This window comes from Eleutherodactylus coqui, chromosome 4, assembly GCF_035609145.1.
Source record: "Eleutherodactylus coqui strain aEleCoq1 chromosome 4, aEleCoq1.hap1, whole genome shotgun sequence".
Taxonomy (NCBI): Eukaryota; Metazoa; Chordata; class Amphibia; order Anura; family Eleutherodactylidae; genus Eleutherodactylus; species Eleutherodactylus coqui.
Window position 1 is genome coordinate 151,680,019 of NC_089840.1, and position 24,867 is coordinate 151,704,885.

Consider the following 24,867-nt stretch of genomic DNA (forward strand, 5'->3'; position numbering starts at 1 on the left):
AGTTAATAAACTCTCGAATCTGGTAGACTTTGCCAGTCGATGAACTGGAAAAAGAGGCCCCTCGTTGAATAAATTTACATGCCTTACACCCACTGCATCGATAAGTGCCATTGGGGAGATCCGAGTTGAGCCAGGTTTTAGGCCCTGTCTGTGGCATGAAGTGGCTGTGAACCAACCGGTCACGTAAGTTGCGGCCACGCTTGTACGTTATGAGTGGCTTTGTTGGTAAGTACTGTACCAGATCCGTGTCCCTGCGCAGGATATCCCAGTGTTTGTTCAGGAGAGATTTAACTTCTTTCGAATGATCGTCATATGTACTGATTATCCTGATCTTGTCATCAGTTTTCGGTCTCTCTCTGGGTTTAAGAAATTCCTCTCTATTATGATCATTGGCATAGTCATAGGCGTAGCGTCAGGGGGTGCTGGGGTCGCCATGGCGACCCGGCCCGTGCGCTCAGGGGGCCCCGAGGCCGCCCTCTGCAATACCAACATGCACATTTAGTGCATTAATCGCTGGCCGTTCTGACTGCAGCAAAATTCTCATCATGCGGCAGCCGGAAGGGCCAGCGTGAGAGGAAGGCTCGGCAGAGCAGGGAGGAGGAGGGAGGTACTCACATGGGCCGGCAGGGGAGGATGGAGAAAGTCACATGGGACGGCAGGGGAGGAGGGAAGAAGTCACATGGGGCGGCAGAGCACAGTGATCATGTGCTGCCCCCTGCTTCCTGCTGAACGGGAAGCTTCTGAGTTGCTGGCTTGCTGCTGCTGTCACATGAAGGAGACGTGGACCGGGCCCTGGGGTAAGTGCATATGTGTGTATGTGTCTGTCTCCCTCCTTTATCTATATACTATCTATATACTTGTATCTATCTTTCTATATCCTATCCTAGCTCCTATCTATCTACCTATGTCATATCTATCTATCTATCTATCTATCTATGTCATATCTATCTATCTATCTATCTATCTATCTATCTATCTATCTATCTATCCCATATCTATCTATATACTATTTATCTATCCCATATCTATCTATCTGCTATCTATCTATATACTATCTATCTATCTATCTGCTATCTATCTATATACTATCTATATACTTGTATCTATCTTTCTATATCCTATCCTAGCTCCTATCTATCTATCTATCTATCTATCTATCTATCTATCTATCTATCTATCTACCTATGTCATATCTATCTATCTATGTCATATCTATCTATCTATCTATCCCATATCTATCTATCTGCTATCTATCTATATACTATCTATCTATCTATCTATCTATCTGCTATCTATCTATATACTATCTATCTGCTATCTACATACTATCTATATACTATGTATCTATCTGCTATCTATCTATATATACTATCTATCTATATACTATCTATCTATCGATATACTATCTATCTACTGTCTATCTGCTATCTATCTATATATATATACTATCTATCTGCTATCTATTCCATATCTATCTATATACTATCTATCTATCCCATATCTATATACTATCTATCTACTATCTATCTATTCATCCAACTATCTATATACTATCTATCTGCTATCTATATACTATCTATCTATATACTATCTATCTATCTATCTGCTATCTATATACTATAGATAGCAGATAGCTAGTACTATATACTATAGATAGCAGATAGCTAGTATATAGATAGATATGGGATAGCTAGTATATAGATAGATATGAGATAGATAGTGTATAGATAGATAGTGTATAGATAGATATGAGATAGATAGATAGATATGAGATAGATAGATAGATAGTGATGAGATAGATAGGTAGGTAGATATGAGATAGCTAGATAGATAGTATATAGATAGATATGGGATAGATATATAGTATATAAATAGATATGGGATAGATAGATAGTATATAGATAGATATGAGATAGATAGTATATAGATAGATATGGGATAGATAGTATATAGATAGATATAGGATAGATAGTATATAGATAGATATGGGATAGATAGTATATAGATAGATATGGGATAGATAGTATATAGATAGATATGGGATAGATAGTATATAGATAGATATGGGATAGATAGTATATAGATAGATAGATAGACACGTGTTCAGGACTAGCAGCTTGAAATTGTGGCATTTTTACCAGGATTTTGAGCAGCATTTTTGAACACAGCATACAGCGTCTGACGGCGCTTTTTAATGCTCCCCCCCCAATCGTTGTGAGGAGGTGTGTTAAAAACCACAACAGCGCAAAAATAGAACAGACAGCTCTCGAAAATCACAGCATTAGAAACACCGTGTTCAAGCGCAGGTTTAAGTAAGCTCATTAAAATCTTGTACCGCGGTTAGTACGGCACTCGGGACACCGCGCTAATAGCAGTAAAAAGCGGTGTGTGTGACAGAGTGGCCTGCGGGGCTACAAACAAATGTTCTTGTGCAGGAAATGTGTCATGCTTGGAAAAATTACACCGAGGGACAGATCATGTATGCAGCACGATCTAGGTATGGGTACGGGGGAGTGTGGAGTGGAGGTCCAAGGGGGGGGGGGGCCCGAGCTGAACTTTTGCACCCGGGCCCCTGAGCCCTTAGGTACGCCCCTGGGCATAGTTACTGGCCTTCTGAATCACATCACCGGGATATCCTCTTTTCAGGAACCTTTTGTTCATTTCCTGTGCCTTGTTTACAAAGTCCTCATTAGACGAACAATTTCTTCGTGTACGAATCAATTGACCCTTTGGAATGCCTGTTTTCAGGGGAACCGGATGGTGACTTTCCCAATGTAAAAGTGTATTTGTGGCTGTGGCTTTTCGAAAGATAGAGGTTTGTAGTGAGCCATTGTCAAGTTTGGTTATGCGAAGATCAAGGAATGTGATGCTGTCAGGATTTATTTCAGCTGTAAAGAAGAGCCCCAAGGTATTGTTGTTCAAGAGATCTACAAACTTCCAGAAGTCCTCTATCTCTCCGGTCCACAATATAAGGACATCATCGATAAAGCGCACCCATAACTCAATAGATGATGCCCACCTATCGTTCGTCTCTGAAAACACTGACAATTCCTCCCACCAACCCAGGTACAGATTAGCATAACTGGGGGCACAGGGGCTCCCCATTGCTGTACCCCTGAGCTGGTGGAAGTGTCTTCCTTCAAAGAGGAAGTAATTTTTTGTTAGGACGAACGATAGGAGGTTGAGTAGGAATTTGTTATGCTCCTTGAGGTATGTACCCCTCTGGCTGAGATAGTAATCAACCGCTTTTATGCCTTCAGAGTGTGGAATGGAGCTATATAGCGCCTCAACATCCAAACTTGCAAGCTTGGTGTTTGGCGCAACTGTTATTCCATCAAGGCGCTTCAAGATATCAGTGGTGTCCTTAACATAGGCCGGTAAGGCCTCCACAAATGGTCTCAGTATGATGTCCAGATACTTACTGATTCCTTGTGTTAGGCTGTCTTTGCCCGACACTATCGGGCGACCCTTTAACGGGTTCGTTCTCTTATGGATTTTGGGTAATCCATAAAATGTTGCAACTTGGGGAGAAGTTGGATACATATATTTGAATTCCTTTGCTTGTATCAGGATGTCTTTTAGTTCCTTTTTGGAAAGAGTCAGTAGGATCCCTGGATAGAACTTCATAATTGGACCTGTCTTCAAGTATGCGTAAACACATCTCTTTATAGACAGTACGGTCCATCAATACCACGTTGCCCCCCTTATCGGAGGGCTTGATAACTATATTTTCATCCCTCTCAAGGCCTACCAACGCCTTCTTTTCAGAAGGCGTCAAATTTTGATGTTTGAATCTGGCTTGTTTAGACAGTTGCTCCAATTCTTTGTTTATCAAGTTTTCAAAGATCTCAATATAAGGCGAATCTGCTGATGTGGGCCAACTGGTATTTTTCATTTTTAGCTCAGTGAAGGGGCCTTTACTGGGGTCATGTGTACCTTCCGCCTCAAGGGCCTCAAGTGCATTAATTGCTTCTAGATCGCTCTGCTCTAGTCCTAGATCAGAGCATTTTTTTCTACCTTGGATGGCGAAATATTTCCTCCATCTCAGTTTGCGAAGAAATAATGCAATATCCTTGATCCAATCAAATGAGCTAAATTTATTTGTAGGGATAAATGATAGGCCTTTTTTAATCACTGACTCCTCCTGTGATGTAAGGGACTTAGATGACAGATTTATAATTTGCAATGCATCCTCCACAGTAGTTGACATACCGGTATTGATGTTACCTTCTTTACTTATTATATTGAACCCCGGGTTTGGTATGGCTGTGTCACTCCCTGCATCCCTCGATTCCTGGTCATATAGTGACTTATAGGTTGACCTAAAAAATGGCCCTCTATGGAATTGCCTCTGCCCCTACCTCTGCCCTTGTTCCTCATATACCCCTTGTTTTTCTTTTTCTCTATGAATCCACCTCTTCTGACCTGATTACTGCCAGACTGCTCACTTTCTGATGAACTCGCTCGGTTCTCTGCAAAGTCTCTTAAATCTCTCTGATATTGATGATGTTTTCTTTCTTTTAGATATCCAGTGTATCTATCAATGGTTATCTTTAAGGAATTCTCCCTTTTTTCATAGTCAACTTCCGACACGAATTTACGTGTTTCTTTTATTGATTCATCCAGATTCCTACTTAGTTTTTCTAGATTTACTTTTTCTTCTTCGAGCAGGAGATTCATCAATCTTAGAGAGCTATCAGTGGATTCACGTTCCCATTTATTCATGAATTCCGGAGTTCTTAGTTTGGGAGGTGGTGATATATGTACTCTAAGGCCACGAGGTACAATTTTATTATTAATATAATTTGTGAGGGCTTGAACTTCCCACCAAGTTTTGACAAATTCTTTGTAGGTTTTAGTCGTGTTCTTAAATGCTTGACTAATCGATGTCACTTGTAAATGCATATCCATATCTTACTCTGAAAAGACAGACTGCGCCTCCATTAACCAGGAGGAGGTATTGACGCTTCCAGCAAGGAAACCTGCCATTTTTACTCTCAACAATGTCACTGTGACAGGCGAATGTCCCAATAAATCAAATCAATAGATCACCGATGGGAATAACTGATAAATAAAATATAACTTTTAATGTATCTGTTTAAAAAATGCGCGATCAGAACAACTTAAAATTAGTGCCTCTTTTTGTTGAAAGAACAGCACTGGTATATTTTATGCCTAAAGCTCAAATCATTGTGTCCTCACTGCACCTTATATATTGGGAGTGGTACCACTACACTAGAGTCCTCAACACGGATCATCCAGTGTTTGGTGGGAATTGAAGTTTCATAGGTAGTCTCAATTACGGACACCAAATCACACCACTAAGTAAATATTAGTTTCGTTTGATCAATAGCCAGTTCTTTGCAGTAAAATAAAAACTGCAATCAAACGCCCAATTGGGTCCCCCAAGTCAGATATAAGGTTATTATTGGACACTCAATCCGGACACTCAAATGTCTGGGGCTGCGCTCAACCTATATATATAGCGCTATATTCCCCACTGCAACATAAATGTCTGATATAATGTTCATTTAGTCCATAGCGGACACATAGACTGGACTAATCCATACAGGACACTACATAAAGGGTAACTTTGGCAGTCTTGGATCCGCTATTATTTTTTCTTTTTAGCGAATATTCTATCCCAAGTATACCCCAAAGAAAGGGTGATTAACACCACTGATCATGCAAGGGCTCAATTAGCCAGATATATCAATATCATGGATAGTTTGTTAAAAGTCCCTTATTTAGCTCCACTGCATCACTGTTGTCACCAGATGATTGGTAAATTGACTCATATGATGCGGTGAGAGCTGGTCGCTGTATAGATCAATGGAGTTTCTCCCTTATTTAGCTCAACTGTAGAGATGAGCGAGCACCAAAATGCTCGGGTGCTCGTTACTCGGGACGAAATTATCGCGATGCTCGAGGGTTCGTTTCGAGTAATGAACCCCATTGAAGTCAATGGGCGACCCGAGCATTTTTGTATTTCGCCGATGCTCGCTAAGGTTTTCATGTGTGAAAATCTGGGCAATTCAAGAAAGTGATGGGATCGACACAGCAACGGATAGGGCAGGCGAGGGGCTACATGTTGGGCTGCATCTCAAGTTCACAGGTTCCACTATTAAGCCACAATAGCGGCAAGAGTGCCCCCCCCCTCCCAACAACTTTTACTTCTGAAAAGCCCTCATTAGCAATGCATACCTTAGCTAAGCACCACACTACCTCCAACAAAGCACAATCACTGCCTGCATGACACTCCGCTGCCACTTCTCCTGGGTTACATGCTGACCAACCCCCCCCCCCCCACAGCGCACACCAAAGTGTCCCTGCGCAGCCTTCAGCTGCCCTCATGCCACACCACCCTCATGTCTATTTATAAGTGCGTCTGCCATGACGAGGAACCGCAGGCACACACTGCAGAGGGTTGGCACGGCTAGGCAGCGACCCTCTTTAAAAGGGGCCGGGCGATAGCCCACAATGCTGTACAGAAGCAATGAGAAATATAATCCTGTGCCACCGCCATCAGGAGCTGCACACGTGGGCATAGCAATGGGGAACCTATATGCCACACACTATTCATTCTGTCAAGGTGTCTGCATGCCCCAGTCAGACCGGGCTTTTTAATTCATAGACACAGGCAGGTACAACCCCCTATTGTGAAGTCCCTGTGGACCGACAGCATGGGTGGCTCCCTGGAACCCACCGGCGGTACATAAAAATATCCCATTGCATTGCCCAACACAGCTGAGGTAGTAATGTTGTGCTTAATGCAGGTGGGCTTCGGCCCACACTGCATGCCCCAGTCTGACTGGGGTTCTTTACAAGTGGACACATGTAGGTTAAACTCCGTGTGCACCTACAGCATAGGTGGCTCCCTGGAACCCACCGGCGGTACATAAAAATATCCCATTGCATTGCCCAACACAGCTGAGGTAGTAATGTCGTGCTTAAAGGGGTTGTCCCGCGGCAGCAAGTGGGTCTATACACTTCTGTATGGTCATATTAATGCACTTTGTAATGTACATTGTGCATTAATTATGAGCCATACAGAAGTTATCAAAAGTTTTATACTTACCTGCTCCGTTGCTGGCGTTCTCGTCTCCATGGTGCCGACTAATTTTCGGCCTCCGATGGCCAAATTAGCCGCGCTTGCGCAGTCCGGGTCTTCTGCTGTCTTCAATGGGGCCGCTCGTGCAGAATGCCGGCTCCGTGTAGCTCCGCCCCGTCACGTGCCGATTCCAGCCAATCAGGAGGCTGGAATCGGCAATGGACCGCACAGAAGAGCTGCGGTCCACGGAGGGAGCAGACCCCGGCGGCCATCTTCAGCAGGTGAGTATGAAGACGCCGGACCGCCGGGATTCAGGTAAGCACTCTCCGGTTTGTTTTTTTAACCCCTGCATCGGGGTTGTCTCGCGCCGAACGGGGGGGGGGGGGGGGGATTTAAAAAAAACAAAAAAAACGTTTCGGCGTGGGACAACCCCTTTAATGCAGGTGGGCTTCGGCCCACACTGCATGCCCCAGTCTGACTGGTGTTCTTTAGATGTGCTTTCAGATGCATTTATAATTCTCTGTGGACCCACAGCATGGGTGGGTGCCAGGAAGCCACCGGCGGTACATAAAAATATCCCATTGCATTGCCCAACACAGCTGAGGTAGTAATGTTGTGCTTAATGCAGGTGGGCTTCGGCCCACACTGCATGCCCCAGTCAGACTGGGGTTCTTTAGAAGTGGAAACAGATGCATTTACAAGTCCCTGTGGACCCACAGCATGGGTGGGTGCCAGGAAGCCATCGGCGGTACATAAAAATATCCCATTGCATTGCCCAACACAGCTGAGGTAGTAATGTCGTGCTTAATGCAGGTGAGCTTCGGCCCACACTGCATGCCCCAGTCAGACTGGGGTTCTTTACAAGTGGACACATGTAGGTTAAACTCCGTGTGCACCTACAGCATGGGTGGCTCCCTGGAACCCACCGGCGGTACATAAAAATATCCCATTGCATTGCCCAACACAGCTGAGGTAGTAATGTCGTGCTTAATGCAGGTGGGCTTCGGCCCACACTGCATGCCCCAGTCAGACTGGTAATATGTACCTTAACAGTAACCGCGTTGGTGGTAATGTGTTGGTGACTGCGGACCTAGTAGCGCGGTTTTATTTTGTTGGTTTTCGGAATGTGGGCAGGATTAAGTGGGCTGTGGAGGGGGATGTTTTTGAGGCACTACGTGTCCTCTCCACGTGTCCGTGGTTATATGCACCTTAACAGTAACAGCGTTGGTGGGAAATGGCCTCGCCGCCATCATGTCTTTGAGAAGCCTCTGTTTCCACACCCCAGAGACATACCATTAGCAGCGGTATAGGCAGAGCCCATAATTAGTAACATTTCAGCCGTAGCATTAGGGACAGGCCCCACTAACATATCACTAGCAGCAGTATAGGGGGAGCGCAGTCTTAGTTCCATTTCAGTAATAGTAGCACTCAAGACAGGCCCCAGTAACAATTCCGAAGCAGCAGTATAGTGGGAGCGCAGTCTTCGTTCCATTTCAGTAGCTGCAGTATAGACAAGGCACAAGTTACATTTATGTAGCTAAAGTGTAGGCCAACCCCACACACCTTTCTGTACCATGAGTGCAGGCGAAGAACATAGAAATTGCTATGATTACACTGTAGGCGAGGGGCCACAAAAATTGCTGTATCAACAGTACTAATGTACATCCAAAAAATTGGCCATGGCCAACCAAGAGGGCAGGTGAAACCTATTAATCGCTTTGGTTAATGTGGCTTAAGTGGTAACTAGGCCTGGAGGCAGCCCAGTTTTTTTTTTTTTAACTCGTTTTATTGAAAACATTGTATTTTGTACATCAACTGAATAAAAAAACTTTTGGTTACATCATTAGCTCATTACATTCCTAACAAGTGTTTTAGTACATTCTATTGACATATTCCTTTGTTACATTTTCCCCTGGTAATATAGTTTCTTTGTGGTGTCAGCGGAGGGTGTGTTCCTTTGTTGGCTCTACTAAGTGTTTCTAGGCGTCACTGTTCTCAGCAAGTTATGGAACTGGTTCTGTGTGTACACCGTATTTGATGACCCACACCATCTCTCCCACACTTTATCGAATTTTTCAGGGCATTTTCTATTTTTATATACCATTCTTTCATATGGCAGAACGGCGTTGATAATGCTCTGCCACTTTGTGAGTGTCGGGGGGCGCCTGTCCATCCAGCGTAAGGCTATTGCCTTCCGGGCGTAAAATAGAACCTTTGTAAGAAATATCTTGTCATGGTACTGCCATTGTTCTTCATCTAAGATCCCCAACAGGCACACCGCAGGGTCGTGTGGTACTGGTATTCCCAATATTTGTGTTAGAAACTCTATGATCTCTCTCCAGTATGTCTGAATATCTACGCAATTCCATATTAAATGGTTAAAGTTTGCATTGGGCATTCCACATCGGTGGCAGCGGTTGGTGGTTAACCGATTCATTTTATGAAGCCTGCTCGGTGTTAGATAAGACTGATGTAAGATATATAGTTGTGTTAGTTTGTTGTTTGCCGCCGGTGATACTGTGGTGTATATGGACATGGCCGTTTCCCAATCCTCACTAGTGAGGGTGGGAATAAGTTCTCTCCATCTCTGCATTACTGTCATTGGTATGTCGGGAATTTTAGCATGCAGTAGATGGGTATATAGCACTGAGATCAGGCCTTTGGGTCCTTGTGTTCGCAGTATACCTATTAATGGGTACTGGGAAAATATTTGTCTAGGTCCTGGAAACTGTGCGGTCAGTGCGTGTCTGAGTTGCAAGTATCTAAAAAATCCCGCCCTTGGGATCTGGTACAGCTCTTGCATTTGTTCAAAGGAAACCAGCGTTTGGTCCCTATAAACATGCTCTAGTGTGGTGACTCCTGAGTTTATCCAGAATTGTTTACCTGGCAGATTCATCAAGTGTGGTAATGCCCTGTTGTCCCACAGAGGAGTCTCCAAGGGGGTGTTCTCTTGTCTTGTTAGTGATTTGCATATCTGCCACACGTTCACTGCCAGTCTGTGGACCGGCAGCATTTGTTTAGTTATCATTCTTGGTTTTTCCAGGAGGATCCACAACGAAGTCTCCTCGAGGAAGTACATGAGATGGTGCTCGGAGTTAGGGAGAGGCGCACCCGACAGCCAATGACGGAGATACCTGACCTGTCCCGCCAAATAATATAGTTTAAAATCTGGCAACGCCATACCTGCAATTTCTTTAGGGCGTTGTAGGGTATCCAGTCGTAGTTTGGCTCTAGAGTTTCCCCACATGAATGACGTTATTAATGAGTTAGTTTTTTTAAAGAATTTCTGTGGTATAGTTGTTTCTGTATGCTCTAGGCAATATAAGTATTTAGGGAGTATTATCATTTTTATGAGGTTTATTCTGCCTGCTACAGATAGTGGTAGGGTGCTCCAGCTTTTCAACTTTTGCTGCAGAGTTGTCAGTAGGGGAGCAATATTTAACTCGAGGCTCTGGATGTGTTCTCTGGTGATATGTATACCAAGATACTTAAATCTGGGAGTGATTTGTAAGTTACAAAATACATCCCCCGTCTGCCATCCCTCTGATCTTAGGGGCATGAAAGCGGATTTTTGCCAGTTAATGCATAGGCCTGAAAAAATTCCAAACCTGTCTATTAGAGATATGGCCAGTGGTAAGGTGTTTCTAGGATCTGACATATACAATATTATGTCATCCGCATACAAGCCTATTCTATCCTCTCTGGGTCCGATCTGAACGCCTTTGTATGAGTTGTGTTGTCGAATTCTCAGGGCTAGGGGTTCGATTGCAATTGCAAATAAAAGGGGGGAAAGTGGGCATCCCTGTCGTGTCCCCCTGTGTAGTGGGAAGGAAGTGGAGACCAGGCCGTTTACCGTTACCCTAGCGGTCGGGGCTCTATACAGGATAGAAACCCATTTTATAAATGTTTCTCCAAACCCGAATTTACGCAGCACCTCTATCAGGTACTGCCACTCGACAGAGTCGAACGCTTTAGCCGCGTCTAGTGAGGCCAGGGCCCAGTCTGATCTCCATCTCCACCCCACCTGTGTGATTACCTGTGTTCTTCTGATATTGTCCGATGTCGATTTACCCGGGATAAAGCCGGATTGGTCCGGGTGTATAATTTTCCCTATTATTTGGTTTAGTCGGGTCGCTAGTATTTTAGTAAGGATTTTATAGTCCGTGTTTAATAGAGAGATCGGCCTATACGAGCCGCACTCCTCTGGGTTTTTGTCTGGTTTAAGTATGAGGACTATGTTGGCCTCTAGCATCGACTCTGGGAGGTGACACTTATCAAGGATGTATTTGTATAGGGTAAACAAGTGTGGGATTATTTCTTTTTTGTAATGTTGGTAGATTTCCACTGGTAGCCCGTCCACTCCCGGGGTTTTGTTTTTAGCCATCTCATTTATTGCTTCTTCAACCTCTTCCATTGTAATGGGAGAGTCAAGTAGGGACTTATAATCGTCTTGTATTTCTGGAAATATTATGTCATTTAAGTAGGTCTCTAGTTCTGCCGGTGTGTAATTTACCCTTGATTGGTATAAGTCATTGTAGAATTGCTGAAATCTATCTAGGATTTCTTTCGGGTCTGTAAGCGTTACTTCCTCGGTTGATTTAACTCGCAGTATGGTTGGGGGGGCGGTTTCCTGTCTCGCCATATAAGCAAGTAGTTTACTGGATTGGTTTCCTTGTTCAAAAAAGGACTGTCGGGTAAAGAAAAGATTCCTCTGGGCTTTCTCTTTCAGGTATAATAAGTAGTCTCTGCCTGTCTGAAGCCATTTATCTCTTTTAGTGTCTATAGGGTCAGCTATATAATCTCTTTCTAGTTGTTGGCATTGCTCTGCTAAAAGTTCACCCTCCCGTGCCGTGGCTCTTTTGACAAATGAAATTGAGGACCTTAAACAGCCTCTAAGGTATGCTTTAAATGCCTCCCATACTAGATTGGTATCTCCATGCGTCTCATGTGCCTCATAGTATATTTGGATCTGGTCCGGTATGCGGTCATTAGGTCCAAATAATGAAAGCCAGAATGGGTGCACCCTTGGTCTCTTGATTGTGATTGGGCCTGGGTTTTTAAGGGTCATACGTATTGGCGAGTGGTCTGAGATACCTCGAGGTAGGAACTCTATTGAGTCTATTTTAGGGAATAGTGAAGGGGATCCGAATATATAGTCTATTCGACTGAGAGCGTGGTTGTGGGCTGCATGGCAGGTATACTCTTTTTGCTGCGGATGAAATGTTCGCCATAGGTCTAGCCAACCCGTTACCGAGATAATCGAGGCCAGGCGAGTCTTGTTCGCATCTCCCTCCCCCCGAGCACCACCCCCAAATCTATCCAAGGCGGGATCCATCACCATGTTCATATCTCCCATACAGACGACTGTTGCGTCTGGAGAGAATGATGCAAATTGAATGCCGTCTGCTAGGATGGTTGTTGTCGCCGGTGGCGGGTTATAGCAACATAGTAGGACATGGGTCATTGTTGATTTTAGCTCTTACAAAAATATATCTGCCCTCTGTGTCTCTCCTAATCTGTTCCACCTCCCATCTAAGTGTTCTTCTTATTAGTAGAGACACCCCCCTGGAGTATGATGTGTGGTATACATGCGCGGACCATTGTACCCATGGCTTCAGCAAGACTTTTGTGGTTTCAGGTGTAAGGTGGGTCTCCTGCAAGCACAGGACATGTGGCCGCCAGGAGCGCAGCAACGCGTTCATCGCCGTTCGCTTCCTGACAGACCCCATGCCCCTGACGTTCCAGGATACAAAGACTATCTCCGCCATGGGCTAAGAGATGTTAATCTGATCCGGATACAATTTCCCATGTTATTCTGCCCGTCAGGCGACCCCCCCCGACACTCAATTACATTTTCATCATATATCATGTAACAGTACTTCAGCACATTCTCAATTTCAACATAGAGCACTTGATGCATACAACTTAAAAACATTTTGATAAACTACTATCAACTGTAACTCTCAATCAACTTATAATTAAACAGATTTTAAGATTATCTTCTCTGTCTCATACGTATTCGTGGCAACCTGTATTTAGGGGGTACCTACATAGTATAGCTTATTACAAGACTATACTTGTGGTATTGTTGTGTTGTTAAATCAGTTGTGTGGACCGGCATTGGTTTGGCTGTCATTTTCTGGGTGGGTCCCCTTAAGGATAGAAAGCATATGGGGAGGGGGTTCTAAATCCCCCTGCAAGGCAGCGACGAGGGGGATCGGTGGAGGAGGGGAGGGGGGGGGGGGGGAAACGGTTGAGTCCCGCCGGGGCCGTAGGAAAGGAAGGCTCGTCATCCTCTCCTGGGAGTCGTAGATTACTTGTCTGCCACCAATCAAGAAAGTCTCTGTTCTGTGCCATTTGGCTAGAGTGTTCTTGTGGCGTGTTTAGAGGATAGTCTCTAGTGTGCAGTTAGGAACTATAAGGGAAATGTTCATCTTTGTGTAGTGGTCTCTGCACCTAGAGAGGGGAAAATAAATGGTTATGTATACATTACGGCCCTTCTGGTCGTCGTCTGGTGTTCAGCCAATTTCCTGCTTCAATTGGTGTGGAGAAGAAGCGGGTACGGTCCCCGTCGATCACTCGCAGTCGGGCCGGATACACCATCGAGTACGGGAGCTGCAGATCTCTTAGTTGCTTTTTGACTCCGAAGAATGTTGCTCGCTGCTTTTGGAGATCAGCCGAGAAGTCCGGAAAAATGGACACAGTGGCGTTGTCGTGTCGCAGGGGCCCTCCCTTTCTGGCAGCTTGTAGGATTATATCTCTGTCACGGGAGTTGAGCAGCTTTGCTAGTAGGGGTCTGGGTGGGGCTCCTGGTATTGGTGGCTTCATGGGCACTCGATGCGCACGTTCAATAACAAAGACTTGCGATAGTCCAGCATTGGGAAAGAGTTCTCGAAGCCAGCGTTCTATAAATTCTTCAGGTCTTTGCCCCTCGGCCCGCTCTGGTAGCCCCACTATACGCAAATTATTTCTTCGCGAGCGATTTTCCAGATCGTCCGCTTTTTGTCTCCAGTATTCAGCTTTTTGCGTAAGATCTCGTATTGCATCTGTCATTGGGGCGACAGTATCATCTAGGGTAGATATTCTGTTCTCTGTGCTGGCAACACGTTCTCTTAGATTTTGGAGATCTTGTCTCAGCAGACTCACATCCATTTTAACTTCATCAATTTTGCTGGTGAGCGTGGCTGTAGATGTTTGTATTGCGGTCAGAAGCTGTTCAGACAATTGTTGCAGTGTTTGCACCGTTCCCTCAGTTGGATCTGGGTTGTTATGCTTTGTTGCTGCAACTCCCGCCTCGGCGGGCGCAGCGGGTTCAGGGTTGGGCTCCTTCCGGGTTTCTCCTCTTGCGAAGACTTTAAGTTTGTCTACGGATGAGCTTTGTCTAGTGGGACCCATGTCGCGGTTGTTTGGTTTTCCGCTATAGAAGTTGAATTTTCTATAGGGGTCTGCTGTTGCCCCTGTTTTGCCCCTTCCCCTGGTTCTCCAGACTGTATGGTGTTTAGTCCTCTTGTAGGTGGAGGGGGGGAGGGGGAGGCCTCTCTCTATGTCCCCTTAAATGTGTCTTCTCACCGCTTTGCTTGCTACCAGCGCTTGTGTGCTTGATGGTCACTTCGCTGCGGGTCTGGGGGCGTTATTCACTGCGCTGCCTGTGCCTTCTATATATTTCTGGTGGCTCTGTCCTCTCCCTTCCCACTGCAGCGGTTCTATATTGGGCCCGGGGGTGGCTTTCGGCCCTGTTTTAGGACCTTTCTGTTTTGGTGCCACACACAAGATGGCCGCCGCAGCCGCGATTTCGCGGTCTTTTCCCGCCAGCAGCTTTTCTTATGCCCACCTCACAGTTGCACCGTCCGGAGCTCGACCTCCTCTTCTTCCTCTCCGCACAACTCCGCGCCGTGCCCGGGAGCAGTGCCCTCCGATGTTCAGGACCCTGCACCTCCGCCGCTGCCTCTCTCAAGATGGCCGCAGCAGCCGCGGTTTCGCGGACTTTTCTCCCGCTGGCGGTGCCCGCTATGTCGGCGCCGCAGACGTCTCTCCGGGGGTTTGTCCACCTCCTCTCTCCCCCCTCTCAGAGCAAAGTCGGGCTCGGAGTTCCTGCCGCCAACCGGTGTCCTCCGCAGTATGGCCGCGGCGGCTATGGGTCTCCGCTCTCCCCGCTGACGGTACCTCAGCTGTGGCCGTCCGGGAGCGCCGTCAGGGGCTCTATCCTCTCCTCCCTCCGCCGGTGCTATTCTGGGTCAGGGGACCCTCAGGATGTCCTCAGGATAAAGGTTTTTGCCGGTAAGTGGAGGAGCGCTCCTCACATGCGACCGGTCAGTTCAGCTGCTTGGCCACGCCCGAGGCAGCCCAGTTTAACGAAAAATTGGTTCAAGTTAAAGTTTCAACGCTTTTAAGAGCATTGAAACGTATAAAAATTGTTTGGAAAAATTATATGAGTGAGCCTTGTGGCCCTAAGAAAAATTGCCCGTTCGGCGTGATTACGTCAGGTTTCAGGAGGAGGAGCAGGAGGAGGAGGAGGAATATTATACACAGATTGATGAAGCAGAAATGTCCCCGTTTTGGATGGTGAGAGAGAACGATGCTTCCATCCGCGGGTGCAGCCTACGTATTGCTTAGGTATCGCTGCTGTCCGCTGGTGCAGAAGAGAAGTCTGGGGAAATCCAGGCTTTGTTCATCTTGATGAGTGTAAGCCTGTCGGCACTGTCGGTTGACAGGTGGGTACGCTTATCCGTGATGATTCCCCCAGCCACACTAAACACACTCTCTGACAAGACGCTAGCCGCAGGAAAAGCAAGCACCTCCAGGGCATACAGCGCGAGTTAAGGCCACGTGTCCAGCTTCGACACCCAGTAGTTGTAGGTGGCAGAGGCGTCACGCAGGACGGTTGTGCGATCGGCTACGTACTCCCTCACCATCCTTTTACAGTGCTCCCGCCGACTCAGCCTTGACTGGGGACCGGTGACACAGTCTTGCTGGGGAGCCATAAAGCTGGAAAAGGCCTTGGAGAATGTTCCCCTGCCTGCGCTGTACATGTTGCCTGATCTCTGCGCCTCCCCTGCTACCTGGCCCTCGGAACTGCGCCTTCTGCCACTAGCTCTGTCGGATGGGAAGTTTACCATCAGTTTGTCCACCAGCGCCCTGTGGTATAGCATCATTCTCGAACCCCTTTCCTCTTCGGGAATGAGAGTGCAAAGGCTCTCCTTATACCGTGGGTCAAGCAGTGTGTACACCCAGTAATCCATAGTGGCCAGAATGCGTGTAACGCGAGGGTCACGAGAAAGGCATCCTAACATGAAGTCAGCCATGTGTGCCAGGGTACCTGTACGCAACACATGGCTGTCTTCACTAGGAAGATCACTTTCAGGATCCTCCTCCTCTTCCTCCTCCTCAGGCCATACACGCTGAAAGGATGACAGGCAAGCAGCATGGGTACCGTCAGCAGTGGGCCAAGATGTCTCTTCCCCCTCCTCCTCATCTTCTTCCTCCTCCTCCTCCTCCTCCTGAACGCGCTGAGATATAGACAGGAGGGTGCTCTGACTATCCAGCGACATACTGTCTTCCCCCGGCTCTGTTTCCGAGCGCAAAGCGTCTGCCTTTATGCTTTGCAGGGAACTTCTCAAGATGCATAGCAGAGGAATGGTGACACTAATGATTGCAGCATCGCCGCTCACCACCTGGGTAGACTCCTCAAATTTTCCAAGGACCTGGCAGATGGCTGCCAACCAGGGCCACTCTTCTGTAAATAATTGAGGAGGCTGACTCCCACTGCGCCGCGCAAGTTGGAGTTGGTATTCCACTATAGCTCTATGCTGCTCATAGAGTCTGGCCAACATGTGGAGCGTAGAGTTCCACTGTGTGGGCACGTCGCACAGCAGTCGGTGCACTGGCAGATTAAACCGATGTTGCAGTGTCCACAGGGTGGCAGCGTGCGTGTGGGATTTGCGGAAATGTGCGCAGAGCTGGCGCACCTTTCCGAGCAGGTATGACAAGTGGGGGTAGCTTTTCAGAAAGCGCTGAACCACCAAATTAAAGACATGGGCCAGGCATGGCACGTGCGTGAGGCTGCCGAGCTGCAGAGCCGCCACCAGCTTACGGCCGTTGTCACACACGACCATGCCCGGTTGGAAGCTCAGCGGCGCAAGCCAGCGGTCGGTCTGCTCTGTCAGACCCTGCAGCAGTTCGTGGGCCGTGTGCCTCTTCTCTCCTAAGCTGAGTAGTTTCAGCACGGCCTGCTGACGCTTGCCCACCGCTGTGCTGCCACGCCGCGTGACACCGACTGCTGGCGACGTGCTGCTGCTGACACATCTTGATTGCGAGACAGAGGTTGCGTTGGAGGAGGAGGAGGAGGAAGGTGCTTTAGTGGAGGAAGCATACACCGCCGCAGATACCACCACCGAGCTGTGGCCCGCAATTCTGGGGGTGGGTAGGACGTGAGCGGTCCCAGGCTCTGACTCTGTCCCAGCCTCCACTAAATTCACCCAATGTGCCGTCAGGGAGATATAGTGGCCCTGCCCGCCTGTGCTTGTCCACGTGTCTGTTGTTAAGTGGACCTTGGCAGTAACCGCGTTGGTGAGGGCGCGTACAATGTTGCGGGAGACGTGGTCGTGCAGGCTTGGGACGGCACATCGGGAAAAGTAGTGGCGACTGGGAACCGAGTAGCGCGGGGCAGCCGCCGCCATCATGCTTTTGAAAGCTTCCGTTTCCACAAGCCTATACGGCAGCATCTCTAGGCTGATCAATTTTGCAATGTGCACGTTTAACGCTTGAGCGTGCGGGTGCGTGGCGTCGCACTTGCGCTTGCGCTCAAACTGTGGCGCTAGCGACGTCTGGACGCTACGCTGAGAGACATTGCTGGATGGGGCCGAGGACAGCGGAGGTGAGGGTGTGGGTGCAGGCCAGGAGACGGTAGTGCCTGTGTCCTCAGAGGGGGGTTGGATCTCAGTGGCAGGTTGGGGCACAGGGGGAGAGGCAGTGGTGCAAACCGGAGGCGGTGAACGGGCATCGTCCCACCTTGTGGGGTGCTTGGCCATCATATGCCTGCGCATGCTGTTGGTGGTGCCTCCCCAGCTGATCTTGGCGCGACAAAGGTTGCACACCACTGTTCGTCGGTCGTCAGGCGTCTCTGTGAAAAACTGCCACACCGTAGAGCACCTTGACCTGTGCAGGGTGGCATGGCGCGAGGGGGCGCTTTGGGAAACAGTTGGTGGATTATTCGGTCTGGCCCTGCCTCTACCCCTGGACACCGCACTGGCTCGGCCTGTGCCCACAGCCTGACTTGGGCCTCCGCGTCCTCGCCCGCGTCCACGTCCTATAGGCCTACCCCTACCCCTCAGCATGGTGTATTACCAGTGATTTGATTTCCCAGGCAGGAAAGAAAGTGGCGCAAGCCTGCTGTAAAACTTAGCTGGTTGCGTCTGATTTTTTAACGTTCTCCACGCAGCACACACGTACCCAGAGCCCCGAGGACTGTCAGAGGCAGGCCAAATATACTTTTTTCCCTTTTTTGTAAAAGGAAAGGCCCACTGCGTCTATTCACTGAATAATAAGTTTAATAACTGTGTTGTGCCCCTGCAAATGTGTCACAGAACTTTAGTGTTGCAGAGTTATTAACTACAGCTGAGCAAGGAATTTCCCAGGCAGGAAAGAAAGTGGCGCAAGCCTGCTGTAAAACGTAGCTGGTTGCGTCTGATTTTTTAACGTTCTCCACGCAGCACACACGTACCCAGAGCCCCGAGGACTGTCAGAGGCAGGCCAAATATACTTTTTTCCCTTTTTTGTAAAAGGAAAGGCCCACTGCGTCTATTCACTGAATAATAAGTTTAATAACTGTGTTGTGGCCCTGCAAATGTGTCAGAGAACTGCAGTGATGCAAAGTTATTCGCTACAGCAGATCAGGGATTTCCCATGCAGGAAAAAAATTGGCGCAAGCCTGCAGCCAAAATAGAATTTTTTCCCTTGTTTTTCAAAGGACAAGCCACACTGCGTGTATTCAATGAATACTACTAAGTTTAATAACTGTGTTGTGGCCCTGCAAATGTGTCAGAGAACTGCAGTGATGCAAAGTTATTCGCTCCAGCAGATCAGGGATTTCCCATGCAGGAAAACAATTGGCGCTAGCCTGCAGCCAAAATAGAATTTTTTTCCTTGTTTTTCAAAGGACAAGCCACACTGCGTGTATTCAATGAATACTACTAAGTTTAATAACTGTGTTGTGGCCCTGCAAATGTGTCAGAGAACTGCAGTGATGCAAAGTTATTCGCTACAGCAGATCAGGGATTTCCCATGCAGGAAAAAAATTGGCGCAAGCCTGCAGCCAAAATAGAATTTTTTCCCTTGTTTTTCAAAGGACAAGCCACACTGCGTGTATTCAATGAATACTACTAAGTTTAATAACTGTGTTGTGGCCCTGCAAATGTGTCAGAGAACTGCAGTGATGCAAAGTTATTCGCTACAGCAGATCAGGGATTTCCCATGCAGGAAAAAAATTGGCGCAAGCCTGCAGCCAAAATAGAATTTTTTCCCTTGTTTTTCAAAGGACAAGCCACACTGCGTGTATTCAATGAATACTACTAAGTGTAATAACTGTGTTGTGGCCCTGCAAATGTGTCAGAGAACTGCAGTGATGCAAAGTTTTTCGCTACAGCAGATCAGGGATTTCCCATGCAGAAAAAAAAATTGGCGCAAGCCTGCAGTAAAACGTAGCTGGCTGCGTCTGATTTTTTTTAACGTTCTGCACGCAGCACACATGTACCCAGAGCCCTGAGGACTGTCAGATGCAGGCGAAATAGAATTTTTTCCCTTGTTTTTCAAAGGAAAAGCCACACTGCGTCTATTCAATGAATAATGTATGTCTTCTGGCAGGACCGTTGGGGTTCTTGAAGCCTACACTAACTCCTAACGCTCTCCCTACAGCAGCTCCGGCACCAGCACTTTCCCTCAGCTAACTGAGTCACAAGGCATCTGAGGCGAGCCGCGGGAGGGGCCGACTTTTATACTCGGGTGACATCTGATCGCCCCAGCCACTCACAGCAGGGGGGTGGTATAGGGCTTGAACGTCACAGGGGGAAGTTGTAATGCCTTCCCTGTCTTTCAATTGGCCAGAAAAGCGCGCTAACGTCTCAGAGAGGAAACTGAAAGTAACCGGAACATCGCGTGGTACTCGTTACGAGTAACGAGCATCCCGAACACGCTAATATTCGCCCGAGCATCAAGCTCGGACGAGTACGTTCGCTCATCTCTACTCAACTGCATCACTGTTGTCACCAGATGCTTGGTAAATTGACTCCTATGAAGCAGTGAGAGCTAGTCCCTATGTAGATGGGCCTTAGGGCTAAAGTGTCCACAAGGTAATGATGATATGAATGCACAGTAACAACTTGGGAAAAGGTCCTGTGTGATCAAAAGCATAAATAGTTGGCAATGGTACATCAGTCTATGAGAATGAGGATATCTATGTTCCCCTGACAAGGACAACATGAAAATGAGGGTATGTGTACATTCACGTGAAGAAACATAAATTTGGAAGCAGTCTAATGATCGCATAAAAGCGTGCTTTACAGATATAATGTACCAATGGCCGATGCAAAAGTGTACTGACATTTACCCGCTATGCCAATTACTATAACTGCACTGCATTTATCAATCAGTCAAACGCATAATTTAGTATCTTAAATATGCCATGACCCTTCTTGAGAAAGAATTACTATGTTCGTGTGAATGCTGTCCCTATACTCTGAAGATTGCTTATCATCCCATCAAGGGTTAACCTGTGTTCAGCGTTAAGTCATCTTACTCCACGTCCGGAGACTAGCGTCTGCGTTGCCGCGGCAACGGCACGTCACCATGTTCTTCCGGCCAGCGCTGGTTGGCATGGTTGGCGGCCGGCTTGCCGCAGGCAATGCGCATGCGTGAGATCGCCAGACCATCGCGATACCTCGGAGCGGTGTAAAGTGATGAGCCAAGCTGATTGGAGCAGCTGGACGAGCCCCTTGTGAAGGGAGGCGGGGTCTTTACTTCATAAAGCCCTAGAGTAGCGGTGTCATACCGTCTATGTTCATTTGATTGCAGCTCGTCACGCTGCTCACTACTTGTGGCTATAACCAACATACTAATAACTACCCTGATGACACGGCTAGCCTAGCATTAGCCGCAGAAACACGTATAGGGGCCAATCAGGAGGCTGGAATCGGCACATGTGATGGGGCGGAGCTACGCGATGACGCGTAGAAGGGGGCGGAGCCAGAACGCCGCTGCTGCCGAACCGAGCCGAAGGCAGAAGACCCTTCTGCGCAAGCGCGTCTAATCGGGCGATTAGACGCTGAAGTTAGACGGAGCCATGGAGACGGGGACGCCAGCGCAGGGAAGGTAAGTGAATAACTTCTGTATGGCTCATATTTAATGCACGATGTATATTACAAAGTGCATTAATATGGCCATACAGAAGTGTATAACCCCACTTGCTTTCGCGAGACAACCCATTTAAATAGCAAGCGCATGATTGTATGATTGTCTGAAGATTAATGAGAAGAGAAACTAGGGGTCCTAAAAATAATGTTGAAACTGCCATGGTTAGTGTAAATTTTGAGTTTTTCCCATAGATGGTTCCAAATATCGGGAAATGGACAAGCAATACAGGCTATGCAGTGGTAACCAACAGAAAGGTAATTATATAAAAACCACTCTTTTCCTCCTGAGAGACTCACTTACTCAGGAAATAGAGGTGATGGCGCTCACTGAAATATGTTAGCTGGCTGCAGGTAAGACTGTTAATGTCTGCATCGACTTAAGGTACACATTTGGAATTGTACACGATTGCACATCTTTTGTGGCACAGTGGAATTTTTATGGGGTCCTTGAGTAAGCCAATCCAGAATGCAGAAGCAGTGTTTTTGTTCTAGAAGGTTTTAGCTCTTTCCGCACAGGTGACTTATCATCAAAGTCCAGGCTTATGCCAAAGAGACAACTACTGAGGCTGGAAGGAACCAGAGAGCTGGCACCGCAGCAGCCTGACTTCCCATGAATGAGGTAACAGCTGGTAACCTGGTTGCACCTGAAACAGGTGTAGATATTTCTCTGCTGCTTGAATTACAGGAACAGGCCTCAAAAGGAAGAAAAAGGATGAGTGGAAAAAGCAAACAGAACGCTACTGGGGTCTGGCAGAAAGGTAAATGCCTGTGCCTCCTCTGCTCGCTGTACTCTAAGATGTCACACCTGATCTATGAGCTAACCCATTCATCCAAGGAGGTAATGTGTGGTATAGTGTCTTCTGCTTGGCTTACCCCAGGGTTCAACACTGCTGCGATAGGGTTTGTACAGGGATGCATAATATGCGCCCATTACAATCCAGGCCAATTGGTCAAAGTATCTTCTCGGTGCGAGTCAGATTATCCATTTCAGTGACTGCAGAATGATAGCATACAGCTACCAAAGGTAGGTGTTTGGAGTTGTTGGTTTGCATAGACCTCTTTTCATGTTAGTTGGAGGCGTGGCTTGAGAAATAAAATAAAATTAAAAATGCCAAGAATATGACTAAAGAAATTGTTTTACGAAAGTAATTTTGAATATTTGATACACCAGAGGTCATGGTAGATAATAGAGGTAAACATTTTATTAGTCATCTACTCGGTTAGAACCACGCCTAATTGTAAGACTAAGTTGAGTCCCTATGAAGGTGTTTGGTAGGACTCCTGTAATAGGCTTATGCTTATTCCAGGCCAAAAAGGAGGGCCTCACCTCCCACGTGAGTGCCTTACATCAGGAGTTATATCAACTGTCACTCATAAATGTGTAATGTCCTTGTTTCCAGATCAAGAGACGCATCGTTTGCTTTCAGGTGGTTGGGTTGTCCTAAAAAGACGCAAGGAAGAGCTTGGAATCAACATACAAAGAACCATTTCAAGTGCTGTTAACCACTACAACCTCCGTGAAACTTGAAGAAAAGCCAAATTGGGTTCATGTCAGGCATTGAATAAAGATTATCAAGGGAGAAGACAAATGTGGCCCATATCCTTTGTTATATGTGGGACCCTTGCGGTCATTGGGCAGTCATTTCTCTTCTTACATATAAGGGGATCGCATCCTGCGAAGAGGGTTATTACTAGAGATGAGCGAACGTACTCGTCCGAGCTTGATACTCGTTCGAGTATTAGCGTGTTCGAGATGCTCGTTACTCGTAACGAGTACCACGCGATGTTCCGGTTACTTTCAGTTTCCTCTCTGAGACGTTAGCGCGCTTTTCTGGCCAATTGAAAGACAGGGAAGGCATTACAACTTCCCCCTGCGACGTTCAAGCCCTATACCACCCCCCTGCAGTGAGTGGCTGGGGAGATCAGGTGTCACCCGAGTATAAAAATCGGTCCCTCCCGCAGCTCACCTCAGATTCGTTGTGAGATAGCTGAGGGACAGTGGTATCGTGTTGGAGCTGCTGTAGGGAGTGTTAGGAGTTAGTGTAGGCTTCAAGAACCCCAACGGTCCTTCTTAGGGCCACATCTAACTGTGTGCAGTAGTGTGGAGGCTGCTTTTAGCAGTGTTGCACATTTTTTTTTTTTTTGGTATGTCGGCCGTGCAGAGCATTGCGCCCTGCAGTAATACTCCAGGGAGAGAATTGTGTAGGCAGGGCCAGAAGACATATATTATAGATTGAATATACGCAGTGGTCCTTTGGAAAAAAATCTTGAAAAAAAATCTATTTGGGCTGCCTGTCACTGTACTCAGTGTTCTGGGTCTGTGTCTGCTGGGGGTAGTAGTTCTCCAGATAAATACGCAGCCAGCTAAGTGTTACAGCAGGCTTGCGCCAAATTATTTCCTGGCTCTGAAATCACCGGTCTGTTGCAGTTAATAACAGTGCAACACTGCAGTTCCGTCACACAGTCTAGGGAGAGAATTGTGTAGGCAGGGCCAGAAGACATATATTATAGATTGAATATACGCAGTGGTCCTTTGGAAAAAAATCTTGAAAAAAAATCTATTTGGGCTGCCTGTCACTCTGCTCAGTGTTCTGGGTCTGTGTCTGCTGGGGGTAGTAGTTCTCCAAATAAATACGCAGCCAGCTAAGTGTTACAGCAGGCTTGCGCCAAATTATTTCCTGGCTCTGAAATCACCGGTCTGTTGCAGTTAATAACAGTGCAACACTGCAGTTCCGTCACACAGTCTAGGGAGAGAATTGTGTAGGCAGGGCCAGAAGACATATATTATAGATTGAATATACGCAGTGGTCCTTTGGAAAAAAATCTTGAAAAAAAATCTATTTGGGCTGCCTGTCACTCTGCTCAGTGTTCTGGGTCTGTGTCTGCTGGGTGTAGTAGTTCTACAGATAAATACGCAGCCAGCTAAGTGTTACAGCAGGCTTGCAGCAAATTATTTCCTGGCGTTCCGTAAGCGAACTCAGCCTCCAACCACAGGCCAATAAGCGGCACATTTAATTACAGTGTTGTGTTTCTGCATTCCTGGTAATACAGCATGCTGAGGGGTAGGGGTAGGCCTAGAGGACGTGGGCGCGGCCGAGGACGCGGAGGCCCTAGTCCGGGTGTGGGCACAGGCCGAGCTCCTGATCCAGGTGTATCGCAGCCGACTGCTGCGGGATTAGGAGAGAGGCACGTTTCTGGCGTCCCCACATTCATAGCACATTTAATGGGTCCACGCGGTAGACCTTTATTAGAAAATGAGCAGTGTGAGCAGGTCCTGTCGTGGATGGCAGAAAGTGCTTCCAGCAACCTATCGTCCACCCAGAGTTCTGCGCCGTCCACTGCTGCAACTCAGAATCCTCTGGCTGCTGCTCCTCCTTCCTCCCAGCCTCCTCACTCCATGAAAATGAGACATTC